Source organism: Notolepis coatsorum (assembly GCF_963971535.1).
Source record: "Notolepis coatsorum genome assembly, chromosome: 14".
Taxonomy (NCBI): Eukaryota; Metazoa; Chordata; class Actinopteri; order Aulopiformes; family Paralepididae; genus Notolepis; species Notolepis coatsorum.
The window spans coordinates 65207-90388 of record NC_140178.1 but is presented as its reverse complement, the minus strand read 5'-3'; the positions used below and the strand labels follow the sequence as shown (position 1 = coordinate 90388).

The window sequence follows — 25182 nt, the reverse complement described above, 5'->3', positions numbered from 1 at the left end:
TGTGTGTGCGTGCGGCCAGGAGCGCGCAACAAGATGGTATACATTATGGTATATGAATAGTATATTCCACTGTAGCAGTATATGGTGTGCTGTACATTTGAATCTGATCTAATTTTGCACACGGCCATCGCATTATAATGAGCTGGACAGGTGTGTAATCATGTGTGTGTGGTGACGTGAAAGCGTATCTGCCGCGCGAGACTAGGCGAGAGGCTCTCGTGAAATCGGCAGTGTCCGCCCTCTTAACTCCTCCCCCGGCTTCACTCGGCTACTCTCGTCTACTAGTCGAGGCAAACCGAAATCCATCTTGAACAACATGTTAGCAGGAGGCCTGTTGGAGAGACTCGCGCTCTGAACATCACTAGCGCAGTGCTGCACATTCACCAGCAGGTGGCAGCATTGGATCATTGATCAGACTGGAAGCAAGTTTGAGTTTTGATTGATTGATTGAAAATTGTATTAACAGATTGCAGAATGGGTTTGATTGATTGATTGATTGAAAAGTTTATTAACAGATTGCAGAATGGGTACAGTACAGTACAGCTCAATACATACAATTGTTAAGGGGATGCAGACCAGAGAAAGACTTTCGTCTTGTTTACATCAGGGTCCCCCATTTTCAATTCATCATAACATGACATACATGACATACAGATAGACAGTACTGCTACATCTATACATTTATGACATACCAGATTTGCAAATACAGTACTGTTTGTGATACAAAAATAGTCCAGAAAAGAGAGTATATACATTTGACATAGAAACTGTACATTGGAGGAGGTTGGGGGGGGAGGTTGGGTAGGAGGAGTGGGTGGGGGACACTGTACAACTGAACAAGCAAAACTGTACATTGGAATATTGACAAGACCATACTTGGTCATTTACTGTACATTGGGGGGGGGGGGGGACATTTACAGGGTCCGGTTTAGAATTGCAGTCTCCCGTAGGTGTTTTTTTAGAGTGTTTTTGAAAGTGGGTAGTGATTCACATTCCTTTACAGCTTTGGGTAGGGCGTTCCACATTGATGTGGCATAATTGCGAAATGTGTTTAGTCCCTTGTTTGAGCCGAATCTGGGTTTAACATGATTTGTGGAGCTCCCTCTGGTGTTGTGATCGTGGTATTCACTGACCTTTGGGAAGTATTTTGACACGGGTCAAAACATGGGTACCTTGGTCGTGTGTATCTTGTAGACCAGGCCCATTGCAAGTTGCTGTACTCTGTCGTCTACTCTAAGCCATCCTAGGTTGTCAAAGTGGGCAGGGGTGAGGTGGGTTCTAGGAGTAAGGTCAAGCAGTAGTCTGACCAGTTTGTTTTGAGATGTTTGAGAGTTTTCTCTCTTGTAGCAGTAGGCAGTATGTAGCGCAGTACCCACACACGCCACAAGGTGGCAATGTTGATTTATTTATCAGAACGAACACATGAATGATTGATTGATTGATTGATTGATTGAAAACATTATTAACAGATTGCAGAATAGGTACAATACAGTAGTCTCAATACAAACAACTGCTAAGAGGATGCAGACCAGAAAAATACATCGTCTTGTTTACATCAGGGTCCTCCATTTTCAATTCATCAAGACATTGATGACATACACAACATACATCATTGTGTTTTCACTCGTTTTGAATTGAGTTGAGCATGGATTAAGGATATTTTTACTCAACTACTCCAGTTGTAGGTGCTGTACTGTGGTTTTTGGTAATTCCTAATACACTTGGGTGGTTTCTGAAATATAAAACGTCTTTTCTTTTATTATATGTGATTTTTACATAGCATTCCGTTTTCTTTTAATGATAGTGTGATCAGCTTGCTGATTCTTATTTAAAAAATGTTATGATGGTATGGTGTCTGTTTGACTATTTGGTTCTATTGTGACTTTCTCTGTTAAAAAAAACCTGCTAAGAGCTCAGATTATTTGCTAGTTTGAGAGGACACTGCACTAATTTTGTATTCAACAGTATACACTGTCTTTGACTTAAAGAAGGGGAGATGTCATGTGAATGAATGTACTGGAAGTACAATTGTGTGGGTGTCTCTAAGACCAGACCATATTAGGCGCTCATGCGCCGGAAGTAGTTAATTCCATGTATGCTACAAAAACAAAGCTCTGTGTGTGACGAGAAGCTAGATAAACCACAACAACCTCTGGAGTTAAAGCAGGTCGTCAAGAGTGTTTATTATATCGGTCATAACTTGAACAACCACCTCCATCACAGCTGTCTTCATGTCTGTATCCACTGACCGCCTCCATCACAGCTGTCTTCACTATCCCTCCACTGACCACCTCCATCACAGCTGTCTTCATGTCTGTATCCACTGACCACCTCCATCACAGCTGTCTTCATGTCTGTATCCACTGACCACCTCCATCACAGCTGTCTTAATGTCTGTATCCACTGACCACCTCCATCACAGCTGTCTTCATGTCTGTATCCACTGACCACCTCCATCACAGCTGTCTTCATGTCTGTATCCACTGACCACCTCCATCACAGCTGTCTTCATGTCTGTATCCACTGACCACCTCCATCACAGCTGTCTTCACTATCCCTCCACTGACCACCTCCATCACAGCTGTCTTCATGTCTGTATCCACTGACCACCTCCATCACAGCTGTCTTCATGTCTGTATCCACTGACCACCTCCATCACAGCTGTCTTCATGTCTGTATCCACTGACCACCTCCATCACAGCTGTCTTCATGTCTGTATCCACTGACCACCTCCATCACAGCTGTCTTCATGTCTGTATCCACTGACCACCTCCATTACAGCTGTCTTCATGTCTGTATCCACTGACCACCTCCATCACAGCTGTCTTCATGTCTGTATCCACTGACCACCTCCATCACAACTGTCTTCATGTCTGTATCCACTGACCACCTCCATTACAGCTGTCTTCATGTCTGTATCCACTGACCACCTCCATTACAGCTGTCTTCATGTCTGTATCCACTGACCACCTCCATCACAGCTGTCTTCATGTCTGTATCCACTGACCATCTCCATCACAGCTGTCTTCATGTCTGGATGGAGTGGTATGAGGTGGGTTCTAGGAGTAAGGCCAAGCAGTAGTCTGACCAGTTTGTTTTGTGATGTTTGTAGCCTTGTTTTAGGGCCTTTGAGGTGCTTTGGTACCATGAGGTGCAAGCATAGTCGTAGTACCCTTGAATGAGTGCTCCTGCCAGAGTCTTCAGGGTATTCTTGTTTACCAGAGAGGAGATCCGGTACAAGAATCGAGTTTGTTGGTTGATTTTTTTTATTACATTGGATGCCGTTTTGTCACAGGAAAGATTTGCCTCTAGGATGGAACCCAGGTAGGTAATTTCATCTTTCCTTGTGACAATATTGTCACCCACTGTAACAGAGAAGCCGTCGGTCATGCTGAGTTTGTTATTTTATCCAAAGAGAATGGACTCTGTTTTACCCAGGTGTAATGATAGTTTGTTATCAGCGAGTCAGTTGCAGATTCTGTTCAGAGCTGTCTTGTATTTTGTGCTTTTTATATTGTATTTGTATTTATATTTTATATTGTGTATATAGGTACTGACTGTATAGGACTGTGAAGCTCTGTATTCCCCCTGTAGAGGAGCCAAAGCTATATATTTAGATTATTGTATTATATGAATGTTTATATGTTTATTTTTATAACCTTACATTGAAACGGCATTAGGAATGTTGATTGGATTTAGATACAATTGAACCGTCTTATTTGTCATAATAGAACATTCTAGAACATTTGTGATATCACAGTAGGATGTCATAGCAAACGTTCTAGAACATTTGTGATGTCACCGTATGATGTCATGACCGAACATTCTAGAACGTTTGTGTATCTATATATATTCAGCAATTCTCTCTGCCAGTCAGGTGCAGCTTGAACCAGTGCTGAGCAGTACTGAACAGATAGACTAAACAACATAGATTTACGGCTTTCCAGTGTGGAGGAATTTTCATGTGTCGAGTCGGCGGTGAATTTGGAGACTGGGAAAATACAGTTTTCTTACCTTGTGAGTAGTGAATATTTAGGTAAATAGATTTTTCTTTATCAACGAACGTACTACCTGGGTTCCATCCTAGAGGCAAATCTTTCCTGTGACAAAATGGCATCCAATGTAATAAAAAAAGTCAACCAACGAACTAGATTCTTGTACCGGATCTCCTCTCTGGTAAACAAGAATACCCTGAAGACTCTGGCAGGAGCACTCATTCAAGGGTACTACGACTATGCGTGCACCTCATGGTACCAAAGCACCTCAAAGGCGCTTAAAACAAAATTACAAACATCACAAAACAAACTGGTCAGACTACTACTTGACCTTACCCCCAGAACCCACCTCACCCCTGCCCACTTTGACAACCTAGGTGAGTAGACGACAGAGTACAGCAACTTGCAATGGGCCTGGTCTACAAGATACACTATACGACTAAGGTACCCATGTACATGTCAAAATACTTCCCAAAGGTCAGTGAATACCACAACCACTACACCAGAGGAAGCTCAACAAATCATGTTAAACCCAGATTCGGCTCAAACAAGGGACTAAATACGTTTCGCAATTATGCCACATCAATGTGGAACGCCCTACCCAAAGCTGTAAAGGAATGTGAATCCCTACCCACATTCAAAACCAGTCTCTTAAAGAGCACCTACGGGAGGCTGCAATTCGAAACTGGCCACCGTAAATGCCCAAAACCCCCACCACCTCCTAATAGACAGTCTCCTCCCCACTGCATGTATATATTCCCTCCCCGCTGTATGTATATCTCTCTCCCACCCACCCCCTCCTAATGTACAGTCCCCTCCCCATCATATGTATATACTCTGTCAGGATCTAGGGGTAACAGTACTGTATATTTGAGTACTGTTTATGTCACAAATGTATCAGTACTAAATACCTGTATGTCCCTATGCCATAAATGTCATGTATGTTGTGTATGTCATAAATGTCTATATGAATTCAAAATGGGGGACCCTGATGGAAACAAGACAAACGTCTTTCTCAGGTCTGCATCCCCTTAACAATTGTGTGTATTGAGCCGTACTGTATTGTACCCATTCTGCAATCTGTTAAATAAAGTTTTCATTCATTCATTCATTCTACTCACGAGTAAGCAACTTTAACCAGTAGAGTGGAACATCGGCCCTCATACCCCCCATGCTGCTTTGACACCTGAATTTCCCCAAGGGGATTAATAAAGGATCATCTTATCTGTAATCAATAGGAATCCTGTACTTAGATGTGATTTTACATTTCATTTCTATTTTATTATAATATATTATTTTTCTTTATATGTTCTTATTTATCTTTGTGCATTCTCTTCCAACCATTGCTACAACATATTCAAATCACGGGTTTATTATAAATCAATGGTCTATTCTATATAAATAATTATGTACAACAACCACATAGATAGAGATAGTAGCCCAATTTACAGGGACGATTCCGCCCTCTAGCGGCCAAACATAACCGGTCCACTGACGTCATCACGTATCAACCACATGTCTTCTCACGCTCCGTGTGTCCGGAAGTGGCGACGTGTAGTGAAGTGAGCCGAGAGCTGCAACCCTAACGCTTTCAGAGGAACTAACCCTAACGCTTTGTACTTTGAGATGATATTATTCGCGTCTCTGTCTCTGAAGGAATGAATGAATGAATGAATGAATGAATGAATGAATGAATGAATGAAAACTTTATTAACAGATTGCAGAATGGGTACAGTACAGTACAGCTCAATACATACAATTGTTAAGGGGATGCAGACCAGAGAAAGACTTTCGTCTTGTTTACATCAGGGTCCCCCATTTTCAATTCATCGTAACATATATGACATACATGACATACAGATAGACAGTACTGCTACATCTATACATTTATGACATACCAGATTTGCAATTACAGTACTGTTTGTGATACAAAAAGAGTCCAGAAAGAAAAGAGTATATACATTAGGTGTAGAAACTGTACATTGGATTGGGTAGGTGGGGGTGGGGGGGGGACTGTACATTGGAGGTGGTTGGGGGGGGGGGGGGGGGGGGTGGGTAGGAGTGGGGGGGGGGGGGGGTTGGGTAGGAGGGGTGGGTGGGGACTGTACATTGGAGGTGGTTGGGGGGGGGGGGGGGTTGGGTAGGAGGGGTGGGTGGGGGACACTGTACAACTGTACAAACAACACTGTACATTGGATTATTGACAAGACCATACTTGGTAATTTACTGTACATTGGAGGGGGTTGTGTTCGGACATTTACAGGGGCCAGTTTCGAGTTGCAGTCTCCCTTAGGTGTTTTTTGAGAGTGTTTTTGAAAGTGGGTAGTGATTCACATTCCTTTACAGCTTTGGGTAGGGCGTTCCACATTGATGTGGCATAATTGCGAAACGTGTTTAGTCCCTTGTTTGAGCCGAATCTGGGTTTAACATGATTTGTGGAGCTCCCTCTGGTGTTGTGATCGTGGTATTCACTGACCTTTGGGAAGTATTTAGTCATGTACATGGGTACCTTGGTCGTGTAGTGTATCTTGTAGACCAGGCCCATTGCAAGTTGCTGTACTCTGTCGTCTACTCTAAGCCATCCTAGGTTGTCAAAGTGGGCAGGGGTGAGGTGGGTTCTAGGAGTAAGGTCAAGCAGTAGTCTGACCAGTTTGTTTTGAGATGTTTGTAATTTTGTTTTTAGCGCCTTTGAGGTGCTTTGGTACCATGAGGTGCAAGCATAGTCGTAGTACCCTTGAATGAGTGCTCCTGCTAGAGTCTTCAGGGTATTCTTGTTTACCAGTGAGGAGATCCGGTACAAGAAACGAGTTCGTTGGTTGACTTTTTTTATTACATTGGATGCCATTTTGTCACAGGAAAGATTTGCCTCTAGGATGGAACCCAGGTAGGTAATATCTTCTTTCCTTGTGACAATATTGTCACCCACTGTAACTGAGAAGCCGTCGGTCTTGCCGAGTTTGTTATTTGAACCGAAGAGAATGGACTCTGTTTTGCCCATGTGTAATGATAGTTTGTTATCAGCGAGCCATATGCAGATTTTGCTTAGTTCTGAGCTGAGGGTTTTTTCAACCTGTAACTTGTTCTTGTCAGAGACCAGCAGGGCTGAGTCGTCCGCAAACAGGAACAAGTTGCAGTCACAAGCTGACGACATGTCATTTGCATAAATTAGGAACAGTAGCGGACCTAGTATGCTTCCTTGTGGAACACCACAGTTTACTGTGAGGGGGGGGGATAGGGTACCGTTTACCTCCACCATCTGCTCTCTCCCCTCCAGGTAGGATTGCATCCAGCTCACTGATAGACTATCAAAACCAATTGCTTTTAGCTTGTCAATCAGAATGGTGTGATTGACAGTGTCGAAGGCCTTTTGTAGGTCCAGCATGACCATGCCGCAGTATTTGCCCGCGTCCACCTCTTGTTGATGTGGTCGTTTAAATAGAGAAGGCATGTGTCAGTGGAGTGGATGTTCTGAAGCCAGATTGGAATTCGTATATTAGATTCTTTTCCGCAAGGTATTTTCGACCTGTTCGTATACTATTTTTTCCATGACTTTCGAGATGGAGGTAAGGATAGAAACAGTGGCGGTAGTTGCCTGGGTCTAATTTACTGCCTTTTTTGTGCAGAGGGGTCACTCTCGCAATTTGAAGTCCTTGGGGACGTGTCCTGTTTTATAGAGAGGTTTATTATGTGTGTGATGACTGGGTGATGGCGGCTGCTGAGTCTCTGAGGATTTGGAGGGGATGTTGTCATGGCCAGTGGCCTTGTTAGGTTGGAGGGCGCTCAGTTTTTGTAGTAAGCTACTATGTGTTCTACCCCATAATGCCCTGAGTGGGAGGGTAGTTTGTTTACCAGTGTTGTGGCTATGTTTGTGAAGAAACTATTTAAGTAATTGGCTACATCCAGCTTTTCTGTGATGAGCGTGTTGTCCGTCTTTATGTTTATGTTTGAGAATCTGGTTTTAAGTTTTTTACTGCAGCCTAGTTGGTTATTGAGTAATTTCCAAAGTTCACGCGGTTTGTTTTTGTTTTCCTCGGTTTTGTCATTGATGAATTTTTTCTTTGCTGTTTTGATCATGGAGTTTACATCATTTCTTAGTCTGTTTCTTTGCAGTTTGAGTTCAGTCACGTGGTGGACAGCTGCTAAACACATTGTTGTTGGACACGTTGCTCTGCTCTCTCTGCAGGATCAACATGAGCTCCCAAGACGTGCTGCAGAGCGCGTCCACCCTGGCGTCCTATAATGTGCTGCTGCAGGTAAATTATTCATCTAATAAAGGTGCTGTACGTGGTATTCTCTACATTAATAACATGTGCTTAAACCCTGTGTTCTCGACAACGCAGTATGATTGCAGATCTGCTGCTATAAAAACACCCATGGCGTTTGTTATTGCTTTGGCCCGGTCTGAATTAATAGCGAGATGCTGCTTGAATGCCACAGGGAGCTGGGTTTGCACTAGGGTCTGTTTCTTCCGTGTACCAGTGATATTCACATTCGGGTGATGCCGTTTCAAATGCGTGATAAAGTTTGCAATAAAGTTGAACAATGCCGGCACGTAGCCCCTTGTGTGACATCACAAGTGTGCATCACAGTCACGAAAGGGGCTAGCCGGCACGTAGCTTTTGTGCGATCCACCCGTCTTTGTCCATTACTGTTGTTAACTGGGAATCCGAAATTATCCCAAATGGGAGACTTGAATGTTGTGGGGTCATCTTCTAGCTCTGGCTGGTCAGTTAGTATTGCACCCGCCATACTAAGGCTAATGCTATTGTTCAGTGTAGCTGCGTGGCTGCGTGGGATGAACAAACAACATCCGGTTAGATGTGCACATTATATTAGGGCCGGGGGGATTTAAGTTCAGCAAAAAAAGGTTCCGTACCGTTGCAATCTTCGGCGCACAGCGCGTACTGTACCGGAGGACCACATTGAGGCGGTACAGTACGTATTCGCGTACCGTTACACCCCTAGTAAACAGCCATCACTGATATAGAGTGTCTGGTCAGTAACATGGGTCTCTCAGTCCCTCCACTCTGCAGTAAACAGCCATCACTGATATAGAGTGTCTGGTCAGTAACATGGGTCTCCCAGTCCCTCCACTCTGCAGTAAACAGTCATTACTGATATAGAGTGTCTGGTCAGTAACATGGGTCTCCCAGTCCCTCCACTCTGCAGTAAACAGCCATCACTGATATAGTGTCTGGTCAGTAACATGGGTCTCCCAGTCGCTCCACTCTGCAGTAAACAGCCATCACTGATATAGAGTGTCTGGTCAGTAACATGGGTCTCCCAGTCCTTCCACTCTGCAGTAAACAGCCATCACTGATATAGAGTGTCTGGTCAGTAACATGGGTCTCCCAGTCCCTCCACTCTGCAGTAAACAGCCATCACTGATATAGAGTGTCTGGTCAGTAAAATGGGTCTCTCAGTCCCTCCACTCTGCAGTAAACAGCCATCACTGATATAGAGTGTCTGGTCAGTAACATGGGTCTCCCAGTCCTTCCTGCTCTGCAGTAAACAGTCATCACTGATATAGTGTCTGGTCAGTAACATGGGTCTCCCAGTCCCTCCACTCTGCAGTAAACAGCCATCACTGATATAGAGTGTCTGGTCAGTAACATGGGTCTCTCAGTCCCTCCACTCTGCAGTAAACAGCCATCACTGATATAGAGTGTCTGTCTGGTCAGTAACATGGGTTAATTTTTTTAAATAAAGAAAATTACCTATTTTAATTAAAATTTAAATTCTTTACTTATAATTATACTATATTCTATTGTGCTTATATTTAATTTAGTTTATATCCCATTTAATTTGATTTTATTCCACCTTTTTATTTTATTATCTGTCCGTTAACACATTCTGCGCCATAAACGAGTTAACTCGTTATTGGCCGCCATGCATTGAGCGCCAGAAACGAGTTAACTCGTTTTGGGGTTGTTATTTCGTTTATTCGCTATATCTATTCATAATTCATAGCTGCAGCCTCTGGTATCCCCTTCAGAGCCTGTCTGAGCTGGCAGACGGTCAACACCGCCCTCTACTGCCAGGCGGAGCTATTGCATCTCATTGAAAATGGGCTGTTGTGTTTTAGGAAGTGATCTGAGCCGGACGGGCAGGGTTTAAATATTCAGGCGAGCCACTTCTATACAACGGTGGCATCGAACAGTAACTCCGCCCGCCCGTCATTGTGAAACGGTCGGTAGTGTGGTACGGACCTCTACAAGCATTATTTGGAATTGCGATCAGATATTTGGATTATCTCTTTTGCATTACATCAGATACAAGGTAAGAACATCATATATGAATTTGATCGTTGATCTGACATTTATTTCTACCCCGATCACAGCTATCTGTGTGGACCGTGTATGGCTGTTCACCGTTGGGTAGGAGGAGGGGGGGGGGCGAGCGCCCCGCGACGACGGTCATTTCATGTATGGACGAGGAGACATAATAGTGATAATCTAGCGTTGATTTCAGGATGATTAGATAATCAGCCGAAAAATTACAACGTGATGAACTGATGACTGGATTACAGTCAAATGCATTTTTCTCGCCTTTTTCCTGGAATTACTGAAAAACACCCAAACCATACTCTATTCAAAACGGTATAAACGGAAATGTACGGTTGAAAAAACAATCTTTCAGATTCAGATTCAGATTCAGATTCCTTTATTGAGCCATTTGTGTAAAACACATTGGTAATTGTTGCAGCAATACAGTGTATGCATTCTTTCTTTTTTCACAGTAAACAAACACCAACACAGACAAGAAACGAAAACAGTGCAGTGGGGGATTAATCAATAAATAAAATACATATATATATTAAGGCTGTCAAATATATTGCGTTAATATCGCGTTAACTCCCGATTCTATTAATGCCACTAATTTTTTTAACTCAAGATTAACTAAATTTTTTTTTTTTTTTTTTTTTTTTTTTTACTAGATTTCACTCAGGTGTATTATTGATGCTCTCATTGATACTATGTTTGTTTCTGAAGTGTGTGTGTGTGTGTGTGTGTGTGTGTGTGTGTGTGTGTGTGTGTGTGTGTGTGTGTGTGTGTGTGTGTGTGTGTGTGTGTGTGTGTGTGTGTGTGTGTGTGAGATATAGAGAGAGAGGGGGGTGAGAGAGATGAGGAAGGGGCAAAAGAGAAAAAGAGCTGGGAGAGTGTGTGTGTGAGGGAGAGAGGGGGGTGTGTGATTAATCAGCCCTTGTGTGTGTGAATGTAACAAGTTCCTAACGTTTTCTTTCCCCTATTATTTCATGCACACTTTATTCATTGTTTTAAATTATTATTTTCTTTTAAGTTATTTTGTGCATCACTCTGTTTTGAATTTGATGCAAATTTGCAATGCATGAGGGTCATCCTTTTGTGTTAAATGGCTGCACAAAGCAAGCATTTGTTGACTCGCATGTTGATAAGAGTATTAAAACTTGGAACTTGAAAAAGATCCGTTTAAGGTAAAAAAAAAAATGCGATTAATTTGCGATTAATCGAGTTAAATATTTTAATCGTTTGACAGCACTAATATATATATATAAAGTGAAGTGTGCAGAGATCCAGTACGGACTAGTGTAGTGCAGTCAATGTCATTGAGCCAGTGTCACTTGGGGGCAGAGGGGGGGGGGGGTACCGAGGGGGGGGGGGGGGGGGGCCTGAGGCATTGATCAGCCTGGCGGCTGAGGGGAAGAAGCTCAGTCTGTGTCGAGCTTTCACAGCCTTTGGGATCCTCAGCCTTCTCCCAGAGGGGAGCAGGGTGAAGAGGCTGTGACCGGGGTGGGATGGGTCGGCCATGATCTTTCTCGCCCTCTTCAGCGCCCTGGAGTCGTGCAGGGACCTGAGGGAGGGCAGGGGACAGCCGATCACCCTCTCCGCGGAGCGAATCACCCGCTGCAGCTTGGCAAGATCTTTTGCCGCTGCAGCAGGGAACCAGGAGATGATGGAGTCTCGGGCATGTTGACTAGAAGCAACTCACTGAGACCCGACGGCGTTATTAGACTCATAGATATAATATAAGATTGCGCTCGTCACCAATGCGAGAGACTCCGGTCTCAAATCCGGGTGTCAGCATTGCCTCCGGCTTGGGCCGGCCGTCATACTATCTCAATTGGCAGAGTTAGTGGGAGGGAAGTCGATGGGTGGTAATCTGGCGTTGTGGACAGCGACTCGTACAGGTCGGTTGGGAGACGCCTGCACAGCAGAGACAGGAAAATGGCGGGGGCAGTGTGCACCTCCCACACGTTACTCCTCGCCAATGAGAGTCCGCGCTGGCAGGTGAAAAGATGCGACTGGCTGCATGCACATCTATCCTCCCTACAACTGGCTAGTGGGGGGCATATGCGAGCAACATTCAAGACAGGGGAGGGGAGAATTGGCACGGCTTGGGATGGGAGAAAAATAGAAAAAGGAGGAGAAAAAGTGGATACAAAAAAATATATAATATAAGATATATTTTAAGCACTCGCAAATGTCACAGTCTAAAACTATATCCATTGAATAAAGACCTGGCGATGAAGGGGGATCAGCGCCCCCTGCTGCTGGCGGTCAATGTGTTAATGTCGCACAGAAAACAACCAAATCAAATTCCTTGTATGTGAAAACTACTTGGCAATAAGGACCTTTGTGATGGTGATTATGATTGTGATTGTGATTATGATTGTGATTGTGATTATGATTGTGATTATGATTGTGATTATGATTGTGATTACTAGTGTGATTGTGGTTGTGATTATGATTGTGGTTGTGATTGTGATTGTGATTATGGTTGTGATTGTGATTGTGATTATGATTGTGATTATGATTGTGGTTGTGATTGTGATTATGATTATGATTGTGGTTGTGATTGTGGTTGTGATTGTGATTGTGATAGTGATTATGGTTGTGATTGTGATTATGATTGTGGTTGTGATTATGATTGTGATTATGATTGTGGTTGTGGTTGTGATTGTGATTATGATTGTGATTGTGGTTGTGACTGTGATTGTGATTGTGATTATGATTGTGATTATGATTGTGGTTGTGATTGTGATTATGATTGTGATTGTGGTTGTGATTATGATTGGGATTGTGATTGTGATTATGATTGTGATTATGATTGTGGTTGTGGTTGTGATTGTGATTGTGATTGTGATTATGATTGTGATTGTGATTATGATTGTGATTGTGGTTGTGATTGTGGTTATGATTATGATTGTGATTGTGATTGTGGTTGTGATTATGATTGTGATTGTGATTGTGATTGTGGTTATGATTATGATTGTGATTGTGATTGTGATTGTGATTGTGATTATGATTGTGGTTGTGATTGTGGTTGTGATTGTGATTGTGGTTGTGATTGTGATTGTGGTTGTGATTGTGGTTGTGATTATGGTTGTGGTTGTGGTTGTGATTGTGATTGTGGTTGTGATTGTGGTTGTGATTATGGTTGTGATTATGATTATGATTGTGGTTGTGATTATGATTGGTCCCTCAGATCATGTTCCGCCTGCTCACCTTCTTGCTGAACGCATTCACTCTGCGGTTCATGTCCAAAGAGCTGATCGGGGTCGTCAATGTCAGGTGATACATTACATTACATTACATTAACTATTCGCGCTTTCCCTCGAACCATTGGCCCAATTTATTAGGCAATCGGAGGACATCGTCCCCATAATGATCAATAATACACCACACAAAATGATGATGGAGTCTCGGGCATGTTGACTAGAAGCAACTCACTGAGACCCGACGGCGTTATTAGACTCATAGATATAATATAAGATTGCGCTCGTCACCAATGCGAGAGACTCCGGTCTCGAATCCGGGTGTCAGCATTGCCTCCGGCTTGGGCCGGCCGTCATACTATCTCAATTGGCAGAGTTAGTGGGAGGGAAGTCGATGGGTGGTAATCTGGCGTTGTGGACAGCGACTCCTACAGGTCGGTTGGGAGACGCCTGCACAGCAGAGACAGGAAAATGGCGGGGGCAGTGTGCACCTCCCACACGTTACTCCTCGCCAATGAGAGTCCGCGCTGGCAGGTGAAAAGATGCGACTGGCTGCATGCACATCTATCCTCCCTACAACTGGCTAGTGGGGGGCATATGCGAGCAACGTTCAAGACAGGGGAGGGGAGAATTGGCACGGCTTGGGATGGGAGAAAAATAGAAAAAGGAGGAGAAAAAGTGGATACAAAAAAATATATAATATAAGATATATTTTAAGCACTCGCAAATGTCACAGTCTAAAACTATATCCATTGAATAAAGACCTGGCGATGAAGGGGGATCAGTGCCCCCTGCTGCTGGCGGTCAATGTGTTAATGTCGCACAGAAAACAACCAAATTTGGTTGTGATTGTGGTTGTGATTGTGATTGTGGTTGTGATTGTGATTGTGGTTGTGATTGTGGTTGTGATTATGGTTGTGGTTGTGATTGTGATTGTGATTGTGATTGTGGTTGTGATTGTGGTTGTGATTATGGTTGTGATTATGATTATGATTGTGGTTGTGATTATGATTGGTCCCTCAGATCATGTTCCGCCTGCTCACCTTCTTGCTGAACGCATTCACTCTGCGGTTCATGTCCAAAGAGCTGATCGGGGTCGTCAACGTCAGGTGATACATTACATTACATTACATTAACTATTCGCGCTTTCCCTCGAACCATTGGCCCAATTTATTAGGCAATCGGAGGACATCGTCCCCATAATGATCAATAATACACCACACAAAATTGCTCTCTGTGCGGATGACCTACTGATTTTTATGGATGACCCCTCCCGGTCGGCCACAAAATGATTGGGAATAATCGACGACTTTGGTAAATTGTCAGGCTTTAAGATTAACTGGAACAAATCAGCCTGCCTACCTCTCAATGAGCTGGCCAAGGCGGTGCGACTACCAGCTGATATCCCCATAGTGGAACATTTTAAATACTTGGGCATAGAGATATTCCCCACTCTGAGTCAAACTACTAAGTACAACTTCACGGGTACTTATGATAAAATACGCCAGGATCTAGACAGGTGGTCCCTTCCTAACTCTTTACAAGCCCGGGCTTCCATAATCAAAATGAACGTCCTGCCTAGGATACATTTTGTTAGCTCAATGCTCCCCCTGCCCCCTCCAATAGACCATTGGCGCAAGGTACAATCGATGGTATCTAAGTTTATCTGGAATAACAAACGCCCGAGAATCAAAAGAGCTACTACTCAACGTAGGAAACAAGATGGGGGCCTCGCAATCCCTGATTTTAAGCTTTATTTCTGGTCCTTCTCACTGAGACCTCTGATGTGCTGGCTAGACCCTGTAGAGGCTGTATCTTGGCGCTCCTTAGAAGCGGCGGCGGTTTCATCGCTAAGATTGCAGGATGTGGTGTACTCCACTGTCCCTATTTCGAAATGCCGACTGAGGTATGGACCGATCATAACTCACGTGATCCAAACGTGGCGTAATGTACAGAAGTCGTGTGGGGTTAAATGCCCATGGCACCTGGACTCTCCTATTTTTAATAATCAGCAACTACTTGTTGGGCACAAGCCGGTTAGTATTCCTCAATGGCAAAGGAGGGGAGTTCATACTCTGGAGGATATTTATGATAAGAACGGCCTTCGGGCGTTTCAGGACTTAAGAGAATTTTATGATCTTCCCGGCGAGTCTTTCTTTCTTTACCTTCAACTAAGGTCAGCGCTGAGGGCGCATGGCGTGCCGTGGGCTCAAGCTTTGCAACCACACCCCTTCCTCAGGCTCATAGTGGACAGGACGACCTCCAGAGGGTTTGTCTCAGACTTTTATACGCTCTTAATTCAATCCACGTATAAAAATTTGTCATTGGATACAATCTGGCGTGTGGATATCCCGGAGTTGGACCCCGAGTTTGACTGGGATGATGTTTGGGCAAATGTGGCATTGTCTTCCCGCAACCCCAATCACCAGCAAATTAATTTTAATTATATTCATAGGACCTATCTTACACCTAGGAAGTTATTTGCTATGGGACTGATAACCGACTCTCGGTGCACTTTGTGCTCTCAAAGGGCCGCTGGCACTTATATGCATATGTATTGGGATTAGTGTTGTCAAAAATATCGAAGTATCGATACATATCGATACTGAATATTTAAAACTGCTTCGATACTCATTTCCCGAAATACCGATACTTTCTGCAGTATCGGTACCAGCTGGCGAGTGTTCTACAGCAAGTTGTTGACGCGCTGTTCCGCCTGCTCCGAGTCCAGCCCTCCCCCTCACAGAGCAGTCTTCAGTTTGTATTTGTAAACAAGAGCTTTTAGCTGAAAATGATGGCAAATGCAGAGCCTCCGCAACTTGTGCTTGTGGATAAAGAAAACAGCAGAAGTGCTGTTTGGAGGTACTTCGGGTTTGAAGTAAACAACGAAGGACAAGCTAAAGCTTCCCCAATGCTATTTGCAAGCGGTGTTACAGAGCAGTGCCAGCGCGGATCTCCATAAAGAAATTAAAGAGGTTCGTGACAGCTGCTCTTTCAACGTCACTGTGACTGAAGCATTAAACCATTAACTCTAGTTTAATACATGATACGTTGTCTACTGATGGCGCATAATATCAACAGCTGATTCGTTGTAACGTTACAGCTACCAGCTAACGTTAGCTACTGCTAGCAGTTAGCTCCCTTAGCTTAGCTGGCCACCGTTATAAATACTGCATGGAAACGGAGTAACGTTAACGTGTAAACGTTATGTCGAGGTCATACAATACTACAGTCGACATAAGGTTAACGTTACCCCGTTTCCACCAAGTGTTTAAATAGCAGCAATCTTGTTGAAAATGTAACATTACTAAAATGCTCCGAGCATAGCCTCTCTCTCTCTCTCTGTCTCTCTCCATCTACCGCTATCTCTCTCTCTCGCTCTCTCTCTCTCTCTCTCTATCTACCGCTACCTCTCTCTCTCTCTATCTACCGATACCTCTCTCTCTCTCTCTCTCTCTCTCTCTCTCTCTCTCTCTCTCTCTCTCTCTCGCTTGCTCTCGTTATCTTTAAATAAAAACTGTTACTAACTGTTCAGTTTGTGAGGTACATGCAACACAGATTACAGTGTTTACATCTGTCTGCTTGAGAAAATACCATGTTCTGCATTTGCAATAAAAATGATTGAAGTGAGATGAACAGTTATTTTTAAATGTGTGATCTAAAGATAAACAAAGGGTTTTAAAGGTGTTATATTTATCTTCTCTTATAGTACCAGACTCGAAGCTGAGGAGAATCAACCAGCAACAAAAGCTAAATTTGTTAAAAAAAAAATATATATATATATATATATATATATATATTTTTTTTTGGGTATCGAAATGGTATCGAAGTATCGATACTTTTCAAGGTATCGTATCGAAGTCGAAATTCCAGTATCGTGACAACACTAATTGGGATTGCCCACCAGTGGCCCGCTTCTGGAGGTCAATAACGGACAAACTTTCAGATCTGTGTGACTTAACTATCCCATTCACAGCTGTTACGCTACTCCTGAACGATATAACAACACTACCCGCGTCCGTACAACTGAAAAGGGTTGTCCTAGCGGGCGTCACAGCAGCGAAGAAGCTAATAGCATTGAGGTGGAAGGAGCCTGAGAAGCTCACAGTGATTAACTAGTCCCTAACACTGTTGGATGTGATTTATCTTGAGATATCCACGGCGCGGGTGATTGGGGTGGGGCAGGCTGGTATTGACCTGTGGTTTGCAACAGCTGAGAAGGTCAGGACCGCCGTGTGCGGCTGAGCGGGGTTGAGGTGCTTGTTCGGGGGAGTCCGGCGGTCTCATGGGAGGGGGAGGAGGAAATGTCTTGTCTTTTGTCTTGTCCTTCTTAACTTTAACTGGGGGAATTTTATTGGGGGGGAGCTATTTTGCTATTTTGCTATTTCTTCACTGTTTGGGCACTTTTGCACGGTTCCTGTGAGTCTATGGAACACTCTGTAGGTTTTTGTTTTTCGGAAAGGTTCATTGTTTTGTATTTCTGGTCGGGTACTCAGGGGCAGCGTTTTTCTACCTCAGGATCTTAAGCCGTTTTGAGGCTGGGCTCCAACCACTGTGTGGCCTGGTGACAATTGCCACATTGTTATGCAGCTGGAAATCTCTGACATCACTGATATGCACGTTTTGAGATGACTCAGTTGGTGAGGGTGAGGGATGTGAGGGGAATTGGAAGAGTGCGCCAATATGAGAATTAGAGACATAAGTGTTATTGATATAGAGCCACACGGCCGGGAAACGGTACTGAATACTGGGAAAGGCCAATTGTAAGATAGTACCCCTTTAAATAAAAATGTTGTACTCTGTTTTTATAAATTGTTATTTCTTTTATTATTATTGTTCTGTTATCTTCCTGTGAAGTTCTGTGTATTGTTATTATGGTTATTGTATTGTGTTGTCTTGTTTTCATGTTAAGTAATAATAAAAAAAAATTGATAAAAAAACATTACATTACAGCACATTACATTACATTACATTACAGCACATTACATTACATTACATTACAACACATTACATTACAGCACATTACATTACATTACAGCACATTACATTACATTACAGCACATTACATTACATTACAACACATTACATTACATTACAGCACATTACATTACATTACATTACAACACATTACATTACAACACATTACATTACATTACAGCACATTACATTACATTACATTACAGCACATTACATTACATTACAGCACATTATATTACATTACATTACAGCACATTACATTACATTACATTACAGCACATTACATTACATTACAGCACATTACATACAGCACATTACATTACAGCACATTACATTACATTACATTACAGCACATTACATTACATTACATTACAGCACATTATATTACATTACATTACATTACAGCACATTACATTACATTACAGCACATTACATTACATTACATTACAACACATTACATTACAGCACATTACATTACATTACAGCACATTACATTACATTACAGCACATTACATTACATTACAACACATTACATTACATTACAGCACATTACATTACAGCACATTACATTACATTACAGCACATTACATTACAGCACATTACATTACATTACAGCACATTACATTACAGCACATTATATTACATTACATTACATTACAGCACATTACATTACATTACAGCACATTACATTACATTACATTACAACACATTACATTACAGCACATTACATTACAGCACATTACATTACAGCACATTACATTACATTACAACACATTACATTACATTACATTACAACACATTACATTACAGCACATTACATTACATTACATTACAGCACATTACATTACATTACAGCACATTACATTACATTACAACACATTACATTACAGCACATTACATTACATTACAGCACATTACATTACATTACAGCACATTACATTACATTACAACACATTACATTACATTACATTACATTACATTACATTACAGCACATTACATTACATTACATTACAGCACATTACATTACAGCACATTACATTAGATTCAAATGTATTGTCATCATACAGCACATTACATTAGATTAGATTACATTAGATTAGATTACATTAGAATGGATTATGGTCCAGAAATACACAATGTGCAGGTGATTAAACTGGGTATAAAATATATAAATGAGTACTACTGAGTAATAGTGCTAATCAGATGTACGTACAGAGTTGTAGTATTAATATGTACAGTGATACAGGTATAAAGACACTATCCAGACATAGAACTGTTGCAACGTGTGCATGTGTGTGTGTGCCTGTGTGTGTGTGTGTGTGTGTGCGTGTGTGCGTGTGTGTGTGTGTGTGTGTGTGTGTGTGTGTGTGTGTGTGTGTTTGGTTGCAGGCTCACGTTACTGTATTCCACACTGGTGTTCTTGTCCAGAGAGGCCTTCAGGAGGGCCTGTCTGAGTGGAGGAGCAGAGCGGAGGGCCTGTCTGAGTGGAGGAGCAGAGCGGAGGGCCTGTCTGAGTGGAGGAGCAGATCACAACTGGAGACAAGTCATCAACCTACTGTGGCTGACGTGAGTTGGATTCACCAAGACTGTGGTAGGAAGTCAACCTGGCCAGCAGCGTAACTAGTGAGAGTAGGTAAGAGATATGTACAGATATAGATATAGTATTAATTTGTACAGTGATACAGGTATAAAGACACTATGGTAGTAAGTCATACTGGCCAGCAGTGTAACTAGTAAGAGTAGGTAAGAGATATGTACAGAGTTGTAGTATTAATATACAGTAGGGGTGTAACGGTACACAGAAGCCACGGTTCGGTACGTACCTCGGTATTGGGGTCACGGTTCGGTACAAGTTCGGTACAACAGACAAATAATATTTATAATAATTATATAATTTCTTTTTAATATATTATATTTATGATAATAATAATAATAATTAAATAGAATAATTTTCTATAGGCTTGCCGTGGTAGTCAGTGATACTGGTGTCATTCTGTGTTCAGGCATCCACTTGCCTACTGCCCCTTTAACAACTTATCCTTGCGCATCCTTAAAGGTCAACCTCCACGTTGTATTTTTGTTCAATAAACAATGTGGACTAGGCCAACAGTGACTTTCATGAAGAATTGGAAAAAAAAGTATTGAAATTGACCCAGTTTTAGCGTTTTTATCAAAACATTTTGTCTGCCCAACACAATCAACATGCACATGCATATTTTAATCAATGGTTTATAACGTGCACGTGTAATGTCGTCACAACAGGTATTGGTCACCAGGGGGCTCACCAGGGGGCGCTGAGAGTCACACAGCTAGTGGCAGGCAGAGAGCCTTGCTACCATAGATATATGCTTGCTACTACTAGCCGAATGGAAATGTATCTGTTTCACCTCACTATTGCTCCGTGATTATAGCCATCCATCCATCTCTAAAGCTAACCACTATTTGTAAAAGCCACAACCACGTTACCATATTTGTAATAATGTAAATCATTGTGTCGTCGTTGTACACATATTGTGTTTATAACGTTAGTAGATAACATAGCTTAGCTTGGTAGCTATTGTGCTAACAACATATCCCGACATCCGGCTCGCTGGCCGGCATGAACGGCCGACCCAAAATGGTTCTCTCCTCTCTGTACACCCCGACCCGTCCCCACGGGTGCCCTGCCGGGGGGCCCATGGACGCGACGGCGGCGGCAGCCGCAGGGCGCCCGAGCCCGCAAAGGCTAGTGTTACACGATAGCTATGAGCTAACTAGCGCTGCGGGCTTGCTGTTGTCGAGTCCACAAGCTTCACTCGGTGCATCAGTCACGAAAGGGGCTATGATGAGCTTGGCAAGCCAGAGTAAAACACAGTTTTCATTCAATCAATCAATAACAACATTAACCAGACTCTCGTTGTGTCTATTATGCTAACGCTAACGTTACCTCATTGTGTCTATTCTACACAGATAGCCTCTCGTGTCTATCTGCTAACGTTAGCATTAGGCTAACTAACGTTACGTCCCTAACCCCCAACAACAAGCGTAACTAATCAGCTATCTTTTTGTCAGACTAAACTCTCCGCTCGGTGGCAAATTGTGTTGATGTCGGTTTTGTTTCATCAATAAATGAGGCAGAATACACAGTGACTGTATCCTTTTTTATTGCACTTGTTTCTTGCTGCAAACATACAAAAGACATCCTACGCGAGACATTAAAGATGGCGGCGTTCTGTTTTCGTTCAGACTCTCCAAACAGTGACGTCACGCGTCTCTCTTCTGACCAATCAGTGGTCTGCAGTTTTTCACGTGTCATTTCTGGAGCTCTCATGCTGATCACCAGCAGCCCCGCCTCCCCACACGGAGACAAACTGAGTACTTTATTTTAGTGGAAAAGCAACATTAGATTCGGCTCATTAATATGCAAGCCACACCTGTTGTGACGTCGGCGTTTGATAAGCTTTTTTGATTCGCGCGTGCATGTTATTCGTGCGTGGACCTTTTTAACTCTTTCAGAGTGGCATTTCCGGTGTCAAATGGAAAAAAATAAATAATGAAATTATATACCAATGATGTAAACTACCCATAATTGATCAGTAGGGTTTAACCTAGAGGTTGGGCTTTAAGTTTCAATTTCACTTCCAGAGAGAATTAACTTCACGACGAGACTGAATACTAGAGAACAGATGACATGTTACTTACAACAATGGCAGAGGATTATTTGGATTTAAACACAGTGGAGCTCAGATGATCTGTCCGGAAAAGTATGTTTATTTTTTTTTATTTGATTGTGGGGAGAATGTTGATGTGTTTGTTGGCGCGTGTGTGTGTGTCTGCGTTTGGTTAACGTTATTGAGCGAACAAGAAAACGACCCTGCAGCTGTTCCAATGTAAATGTGCCTTTCGCCCGCTCTGAACTGAAGTCGGAGAGGGAGGGATGCGGAGCGTTTTGCGCGCGCTCCCGACTGCGTGTGTGTTTCCCCACGCGCACGGTGTGTGGGGTGCTCCGTGTCTCTCTCTCTCTCTCTCTCTCTCTCTCTCTCTCTCTCTCTCTCTCTCTCTCTCTTCTCTCTCTCTCTCTCTCTCTCTCTCTCTCTCTCTCTCTCTCTCTCTCTCTCTCTCTCTCTCTCTCTCTCTCTCTCTCTCTCTCTCTACCCCGACTGTGACGGTGTGCCACGCGCTGTTCTCACATGTGCGACTGGTGTGTTTGCGTTGAGGCGTATTCATCATATGGCGCGCGTACCGCACCGTGATGGCCGTACCGTAAATTCGCGGGACGAATACACGTACCGTTACACCCCTAATATACAGTGATACAGGTATAAATACACTATGGTAGTAAGTCATACTGGCCAGCAGTGTAACTAGTAAGAGTAGGTAAGAGATATGTACAGATATAGATATAGTATTAATATGTACAGTGATACAGGTATAAAGACACTATGGTAGTAAGTCATACTGGCCAGCAGTGTAACTAGTGAGAGTAGGTAAGAGATATGTACAGATATAGATATAGTATTAATATGTACAGTGATACAGGTATAAAGACACTATGGTAGTAAGTCATACTGGCCAGCAGTGTAACTAGTGAGAGTAGGTAAGAGATATGTACAGATATAGATATAGTATTAATATGTACAGTGATACAGGTATAAAGACACTATGGTAGTAAGTCATACTGGCCAGCAGTGTAACTAGTAAGAGTAGGTAAGAGATATGTACAGATATAGATATAGTATTAATATGTACAGTACTGACTGTAGTACTGACTGTAGTACTGACTGACTGTAGTACTGACTGTAGTACTGACTGTAGTACTGACTGTAGTACTGACTGTAGTACTAACTGACTGTAGTACTGACTGTAGTACTGACTGACTGTAGTACTGACTGTAGTACTGACTGTAGTACTGACTGTAGTACTGACTGACTGTAGTACTGACTGTAGTACTGACTGACTGTAGTACTGACTGACTGTAGTACTGACTGACTGTAGTACTGACTGTAGTACTGACTGTAGTACTGACTGACTGTAGTACTGACTGTAGTACTGACTGACTGTAGTACTGACTGACTGTAGTACTGACTGTAGTACTGACTGTAGTACTGACTGTAGTACTGACTGACTGTAGTACTGACTGTAGTACTGACTGACTGTAGTACTGACTGTAGTACTGACTGACTGTAGTACTGACTGTAGTACTGACTGACTGTAGTACTGACTGTAGTACTGACTGTAGTACTGACTGTAGTACTGACTGTAGTACTGACTGTAGTACTGACTGTAGTACTAACTGACTGTAGTACTGACTGTAGTACTGACTGTAGTACTGACTGACTGTAGTACTGACTGACTGTAGTACTGACTGTAGTACTGACTGTAGTACTGACTGACTGTAGTACTGACTGTAGTACTAACTGTAGTACTGACTGTAGTACTGACTGTAGTACTGACTGTAGTACTGACTGTAGTACTGACTGTAGTACTGACTGTAGTACTGACTGACTGTAGTACTGACTGTAGTACTGACTGACTGTAGTACTGACTGTAGTACTGACTGTAGTACTGACTGTAGTACTGACTGTAGTACTGACTGTAGTACTGACTGACTGTAGTACTGACTGTAGTACTGACTGTAGTACTGACTGACTGTAGTACTGACTGTAGTACTGACTGTAGTACTGACTGTAGTACTGACTGTAGTACTGACTGACTGTAGTACTGACTGTAGTACTGACTGTAGTACTGACTGTAGTACTGACTGTAGTACTGACTGTAGTACTGACTGACTGTAGTACTGACTGTAGTACTGACTGTAGTACTGACTGTAGTACTGACTGTAGTACTGACTGTAGTACTGACTGTAGTACTGACTGTAGTACTGACTGTAGTACTGACTGTAGTACTGACTGACTGTAGTACTGACTGTAGTACTGACTGACTGTAGTACTGACTGTAGTACTGACTGACTGTAGTACTGACTGACTGTAGTACTGACTGTAGTACTGACTGTAGTACTGACTGACTGTAGTACTGACTGTAGTACTGACTGACTGTAGTACTGACTGTAGTACTGACTGTAGTACTGACTGACTGTAGTACTGACTGTAGTACTAACTGACTGTAGTACTGACTGTAGTACTGACTGACTGTAGTACTGACTGTAGTACTGACTGTAGTACTGACTGACTGTAGTACTGACTGTAGTACTGACTGACTGTAGTACTGACTGTAGTACTGACTGTAGTACTGACTGTAGTACTGACTGACTGTAGTACTGACTGACTGTAGTACTGACTGTAGTACTGACTGTAGTACTGACTGTAGTACTGACTGACTGTAGTACTGACTGACTGTAGTACTGACTGTAGTACTGACTGTAGTACTGACTGTAGTACTGACTGTAGTACTGACTGTAGTACTGACTGTAGTACTGACTGTAGTACTGACTGACTGTAGTACTGACTGTAGTACTGACTGACTGTAGTACTGACTGTAGTACTGACTGTAGTACTGACTGTAGTACTGACTGACTGTAGTACTGACTGACTGTAGTACTGACTGTAGTACTGACTGTAGTACTGACTGTAGTACTGACTGACTGTAGTACTGACTGACTGTAGTACTGACTGTAGTACTGACTGTAGTACTGACTGTAGTACTGACTGACTGTAGTACTGACTGTAGTACTGACTGTAGTACTGACTGTAGTACTGACTGTAGTACTGACTGTAGTACTGACTGTAGTACTAACT

At 42.7% G+C, this 25182-nt stretch overlaps 1 pseudogene across 1 annotated transcript in view; it reads left to right on the top strand.

Annotated features, from left to right (window-relative positions):
* Positions 1-8185: 8185 nt before the first annotated feature.
* LOC311239849 (man(5)GlcNAc(2)-PP-dolichol translocation protein RFT1-like) overlaps positions 8186-25182 on the top strand; it is a 44989-nt pseudogene continuing 27992 nt past the window's right edge. Inside the window, exons 1-3 of the transcript in view lie at positions 8186-8248; positions 14494-14579; positions 19838-19991. The product of the transcript in view is annotated as a man(5)GlcNAc(2)-PP-dolichol translocation protein RFT1-like (transcript). The remainder of the gene's footprint in view (positions 8249-14493; positions 14580-19837; positions 19992-25182) is intronic.